The 7163-nt window shown below is 39.2% G+C and overlaps 1 long non-coding RNA gene across 1 annotated transcript; it reads left to right on the top strand.

The window, feature by feature from the left end:
- LOC148114941 (uncharacterized) lies at positions 1–6874 on the top strand. Its single transcript, XR_015732917.1, has 2 exons — positions 1–73; positions 5163–6874. It is a non-coding gene; the product is annotated as an uncharacterized LOC148114941 (long non-coding RNA).
- Positions 6875–7163: the final 289 nt, after the last annotated feature.

The following is a 7163-nucleotide window of genomic DNA, read 5'->3' as shown; positions in this document are numbered from 1 at the left end:
AAAACAAAAACAATGATCTATGGGAACTAATGATGTGATAGAATACCAGCAAACTGGAAAGATTTCTCATATGGTAAAACATTTTTTACTCTCCACCCATAAAGGCTTAAATATATCTTAACTGTTCTTTTTCCACAAAAACGAAAGAAAAAAAAAATGCCAAAATGGTTTCTTTTTTGAATACATGGGTAGTTTAAACTGGCTTTGTGCCGATAGAGATTGCAATGCCCTTTTTTGCCCTGCCATGATTTCTTTGTACTTATCTGCAAATAGATACTGAACAGTAACATTTTGCTTTGCAATGCATTTTCCCAATTATCTATGATTAAGCAAGAAAAAGGATATTCCTCCAAATAAAGCAACACCTATTGATTTGTTTAAAGATTGCTAAAACTATTATGGTAATAAAATATGGAAACTTCTTCTTTTGAAGTAGAAGTTTGTATCCTCTCTAATGAATCAGAAAAAGGGAAATATAAATGATGAAGCTTGTGATTCTAATAAACTAGTTTATTAATTATGACTATTATTATGTTGCTTTCCTGTTTTAATGTTCATATATTCAATCAGATATATATTTACATGTTAAAAACATGTTTGCAAATAAACCTTGAAAGACTTCTATTGTTCTGTTCGTTGTCAGTGGATTTTACCTCTTTTAATCAAACTACTGTTGCAGTACAATATCATTCCCTTAAAAGATCCTCTAAGGCAAAAGTCTCTGTTTTGTTCTGGTTGCTCTCATCTTGCAAATATTTCTTTCTTCTGGGTTCAGAATGGGAAGAAATACAATCTTGGTAGAGTTAGAACAATGTTTTTCAAACTTGGCAACTTTATGTTGTGCAGATAATCATTTTGGCTGGGGAATTCTGGGAGCTGGTCCACATATCTTAAGGTTGCCAAGTTTTAAAAACACTGAGTTAGAGAAAGAAATGAGTTAATCTCCTGACTAGAGCAGGTTTGTGCTAAATCATAAACATAATTCATTTTTTAAAAACATATTTTGACCTCTCCTACAACTTCAAGTTGAGACCAATTAAGTCAGCTTTATGTTCACTCCATTTGTCATTTTCCAACCTGAGCATAGTTCACACTAGTCATTAATTCACAGAATTAAAATCGGAACACATCTTCTTCTGTTTAGCATGTTTTTGAGTCGCAAGGCCTGCTTTCAGAACGGCTGCAGTTGTTGTGTGAGTTGTCTGCAGATCTTCAGCATTCAAATATAGATCTTGACTTCGACGATTTCTAAACAGCCAAATCAGTTTACAAATCTTCTACATCTTTTTATATTTGTAGAGTGCATTGGAGCTGGATTTCTGAACAAAGACTTCTGCAAAGCCTTTGATTCAATGGTACATGACAAACTACTGTTAAAACTAAAATCTTGTGGCATTTCCGTATCCGATAACCGTGTTCCTGTCAAACAGGCAACAAGTAGTCAAAATAGGGAGTGCCTTATCTAACCCTACACCTGTTAAGAGTGGTGTCCCTCAAGGCAGCATTTTAGGACCCACATTTTTTATACTTTACATAAACGACCTTTGCAGTCATATTATAAGCAACTGCGGTCGCTGATGACGTAAAATTATTCAACACCTCCAACAATGCTGCTGCCCTACAAAGAGACCTTGACTATGTGTCAGAATGGTCAAACAATTGGCAACTCCAAATCTCAATCAACAAATGCTCTGTCTTACACATTGGCAAAAAAAATCAGAACACCAAATACAAGCTGGGCAGATACAACCTCGTAGATGACCCTCACTCTGTCAAGGACCTTGGAGTACTCATCTCTAATGATCTAAGTGCCAGAGCCCACTGTAACAGCATTGCCAAAAAGGCATTAAGAGTTATTAACCTCATCTTGTGAAGCTTCTTCTCCGGTAATATTGTACTGCAAATTAGGGCATACAAAACCTTTGCTAGACCAATTCTCAAATACAGCTCATCTGCCTGGAATCCACACTGTATATCAGACATTAATACAATTGAGCGAGTCCAGAGGTATTTCATGAGAAGAGTACTCCACTCCTCTGCTCACAATAGAAATCTTATGCCACCAGGCTTGAAATTTTGGGCTTAGACAACCAAAACTACGCCACTTATCAGCCAAATCAATTGAGGAGCCTGGTGGTGCAGTGGACTAAACTACTGTTAAAGTAGTATTTAGCTGCCAGCTGCCTGCAATTACTGCGAGTTCAATTCTTACCAGGCTCAAGGTTGACTCAGCCTTCCATCATTCCGAGGTAGGTAAAATGAGGACCCGGTTTGTGGAGGCAATAAGCTGACTTTGTATAAAATAGAACACTGCTTAGGGAGGGCCAAAAGCCCTACTAAGCAGGTATATACAAAAGTATGAAGGCTATTGCTTAAAAGCATTGTAATCCGCCCTGAGTCTCCGGAGAAGGGAGGCATATAAATCAAACTACTAAATTAAATAATAAATAAAATATGGTTTGACCTAAGTGTAGCACACAAAATTGTCTGCTACAACGTCCTACCTGTCAATGACTTCTTCAGTTACAACAGCAATAATACATGGGCAAACAATAGATGCAAACTCAAGGTAAACCGCTCCAAACTCGATTGCAGAAAATATGACTTCAGCAACAGAGTGGTCAATGCCTGGAATGCACTACCTGACTCTGTTGTTACATCCTCAAACCCCCAAAACTTTAACCTTAGACTGTCTACCGTGGACCTCACCCCATTCCTAAGAGGTCTGTAAGGGGCATGCATAAGCACTCCAATGTGCCTACCGTCCCTGTCCTACTGTCCCCATTTATTCGTATCCATTTCCTGTATTCGTAATCATGCTTATACTTATATCTGTTATCTTAAACACATTCGACAAACTTAAAAAAATTAAAAAAAATCCTCACATATACTTTTGCCTTCTGTGATGGAATGTTGCCTGGATTCCCAGGAGGGAAGGAGGACATTCCAGAGAAGCAAGAGGCAGCACAGTTTTGATAGGTTGCATGGGAGAAAGAGAGTCTCAATGTGTCTTTCTTGGTTTTTTGTTTTTTTTAATTTGCTTTATATGCCGCCCATCTCCGGAGACTCAGGGCAGCTTACAATGCGTTAAGCAATAGCCTTCATACTTTTGTATATTTATACAAAGTCAGCTTATTGGCCCCACAAACTGGGTCCTCAATTTACCTACCTTAGAAAGGATGGAAGGCTGAGTCAACCTTGAGCCTGGCGAGATTCGATCTTACTTTAATTGCAGACAGCTGGTGTTAAATTACAGAGCTCTGTAATCCCCCAGTTTTGGGGGACTGACAGCTTCACATACATTGGAGGAAGACCCACAGAAGACTAGATGTCTTGAGATATTTTCTATCCATTACTGTAATGAGTTGAAGAAACAAGCACATTTCTCAAGGCTGTTCTCAAGCCCTATTCTCAAAAGGGCAAAAAGTCATGTTGACAGTAACATTGCAATGGATCCTCACAAATTTCTGGAAAAAAATGTCCATCCAGATAATTTTCTCATAAAATTAGGTCTGCCAAACTTCAGAAATATCCCCTCCCCCCCCCAAAAAAAAAATGAGCATTGATATCACCATGAGGCATGGCGATGTGAAGATAAATGATACTTTGGAGGAACAATGAGTAAATTTGTTGGCATTATTACCGAGCCGTTGCCTGGTCTGACGGCATGTACAAGTACAACATTGTTACTTTAAATTCAAACCTAGCCCAGATTTTTTTTAAAAAATAGACATGTGGGATAAGGAAAATGTAATTAATTTGGTGGTGTAAGCCGTCATAAATTATCAAGTATTCCCAATAGCAGTCCTGAAAAACTCACAAGAACATGATCTGCCTTTCAATTATTCAATTGCCTGCTACAGGAATTCTCTTAAGGTGGTGAGGTGCCTGCTGTATTGAAAATGCTGAAATCATCACCACCAGTGACATATTGTGCCACCTTTAATTAAGACCATAATGTTCCTCTGGGCCATACAGGAGCCGGTAATCTGCATCTAGAGCCTGTCACTCTCTTCTCTAATGGACTGCAGCACACAAAAATTAATTATAGGGGAAAGGTTACTGTTCCAGCTGGGATTGAAATCTCTAGATTCCAGAGCAAATGTTTTGCTGTTGATCAAAATTAGGAGTTGGAGCATCTCGCTTAGCTGTCTTGCTCTTAGTTGTAATTTGAGGGTGTAAAAAAAATGCTACTCAAAAAATGAGCGAGGATGATATTTTTCCATTTTTCTCCCCCGAGAATGAAAGTTCTTTCATCCAGTGTTGAATGAGTTTACACAGAGGCATAATGAAATAATATTCTTTCTCACACCTCACTGCTTAGATATAACTTTACTAGGCTATTCACTGGCTGGGAGAAAATGCTCACCACACCTAGAAAAGACGATAATTTTCAGCCTGCTGCTTTGTCTCTGCATATCTAAAACTTAAAGTAGTGCTTTTAGGAAGTTGAGCCCTGGAAATTCTCAGGATAACTTATAAGGTGTGCCTAGAGATGTTGATTGTTTTCTTAATACTATATTTATGAATTCTAGTAGAATTTAATATTTATTTAAACCATTTATGGAGCCATTCATTACAGCATGGACTCTGACTGCCATACAAAGATTAAAATCATCATAATAATGTAAACCCATGACTCTCAATTAGAACAATAACTCCCAGCAAAGAGCTCCATCACCAGGAGAACTCATTGCCTGACCCATATACTTGGGGAACAGCCAGGTCTTCACTTCCTTACAAAAGACTAACAGTTTCTTAGCTATATTTGAGTGGATGTTGTTTCATAGGGCATGCACAGAAGTAGAGAAGGCATGAGTGCAGTGTCAAACAAGATGACATTGTTTGATGGAAGAAACCCAGTTCGTTTCCTTCTGCTAAATCTGGTGGGGCAGGGCGAAGCAACAAGCAATGGGGGACAAGTTGCTTTTCATCCTAAATAATCTTAGCATTGCAAGCAACAACCAAAGTTCCAAAAAAGTATACACATTTCTGAAACAAGTAACAAGGTTGCTGTAAAGACAAAAGAAATAAGAACGAACGTACTTCATCCTTGTATCATTATAATAATCAAACACGTAATTCCACTGCTAATACTTTCAATAACTGTCACCTGCTGTTGTTATCTTATTTTATTATTTATTCATTTTTTGTATTTATAGAACCGCAGAAGCCAAATCCTCTGGGTGATTTGCAATATTATGACAACAAAGGTGGCAATGAAAATGACTTACACAAACAAATTCTAGCAACTTCACAGGAGATTCAGAAATTATAGGAAAACAAAAAGGACTGCTCCGCAAAATGTCTCAGCAAGAACCAGCACTCAAAGGTCCAAGTACTAAAACAGTGACATCATTTGCAAAGCTTGCATAGCTGCTCCAAATATTGTCCCTGATAGCCAGCACATCTGTGTGCATAGATAGTCACTTTGCTTAGCTGGTGGGTCCCAGCGGAAGTATTGTCTGAATATGCATCCTGGGTATGTAGGTGACCAAAGATGTGGCTGTTTTAATTGTTTGAAAGGAGGTTCTTTGTGTTAAGATTCTTCACAAAGCGCTTCTTCAAAATGCTTTGCCTAACACTAATAAGTTGGGTCCTTATGTAATGGTCTACAGCATTGATGGTTAACCTTTTTGGTGTCGAGTGCTGCGCACGTGCCCCGATCCCCAAAATACAATGTATGCACATACCCTGCCTATGCGCCCTGCCCTCCCCGGCCCATTTTGACTTCCAGGTTGGTGCAGGAGGCTTTTCCGGCCCAAAACCAGGCGTGGGGGGCTTTGGGGGCTTTGCGATCTTCACAGTTTCTCCCTCAAGTGCACCCTAGCTTTCTCCTCCATTCCTGCCATGGAGAGTCATCTGTGGAGGGTGGGACCTGCGGAGATCGGGGAAGGCACAGGCGGCAGGAATGGAGGAGAAAACTACAGCGCACTTGGGGAAGAAACTGTGGAGATTGGGGAAGGACCCAAACCCGTGCATGAGCAACAGAGACCCAAAGACCAGCTGGCCGGTGGGAGGCACATGCTCATGTGCGGTGGAGCTGGGCTGGGGTGACGGCTGGTGTGCCCGCAGAGAGGGCTCTGTGTGCCACCTGTGGCACGCATGCCATAGGTTCGCCATCAGAGATCTACAGCTTCCATGAGAGCCAGTTTGATGTAGTGATTAAAGCATCAGGCTAGAAACAGAGAGAGTTTGAGTTCTAATCCTGCCATAGGCACATGGCAAGTTGGGTAGCCAGTTGTTCTCTCAGCCCCAAGAAGCAGGCAATAGCAAACCATTTCTAAAACCTTGCCAAAAAAAGGTGAAGGGATTTGCCCAGGCAATTTCCAAGAATAAGACAAGACTGAAGGGAGGGGGGGAGCTTCCATGAGTTTCAGTGAACATGGCTTAATAATGAAAATTATCATAAACTCATCGGCAAGGCCCCAAATTTGGAAGTTTATAATAAGTTGGAAAATATGTTTTTTTAAAAAAACTGCTTAGACAACACCAGATCAATGTATTTTTAAAACAAAATTTTTCAGTATAGTACATCAATACATAAGCTATTAAAATTATAGCATTATAATTATTTTCTGCCAAATAATTTGTTAAGTGTGATGCTTGAGACATATTGATAAAAATAGTTTGCCTCTTCCCATTATTACTAGTTATTCTTTTTCGAGAAATATGGTAGGTTCAAATCGGATCTTAAAATCTACAAGGTATTTGGAAATGAATTCATTAAGTGATTGGTCTTATGTGTTAATTGGTTAATAGTTACAGCTTGTGTAAAACATATTTCAAGTCTTAAATCTGAATACCCATTCTGCAGGTTTGATTCTAGATTTCCACTAATCAGGAAAGAGAAATGTAATGTGTGCCTGTGTGCTGTTGATGCCATTAAGGTAATTGATTTCCTCCCTGTAGCATATGTCCCTAGATACACCTTCTTATCATGAAGATGGGAATGAAGGAAGGGAAATGGAAGGATTTATCAGCAGCACTGTGATCCTTACCACAGTAGATTGGCTAGAAAAAAAATGTTATCTTTCTTGGGTTTCTCTTGCCGCATTTCTTTCCTTTTCAGAACTGATGATAGCTTTAAACACACACACAACCAGAAGAGATTTTTAAAAGTAACACGGTTGAACAGGGAAGGACAAGTGATCCCTCTCAAT

The sequence above is a fragment of the Pantherophis guttatus genome, chromosome 3, assembly GCF_059756535.1.
Source record: "Pantherophis guttatus breed Tessera chromosome 3, ASM5975653v1, whole genome shotgun sequence".
NCBI lineage: Eukaryota > Metazoa > Chordata > Lepidosauria > Squamata > Colubridae > Pantherophis > Pantherophis guttatus.
The sequence above is the reverse complement of the archived record's forward strand: the minus strand, read 5'-3'. Positions and strand labels throughout refer to the sequence as shown.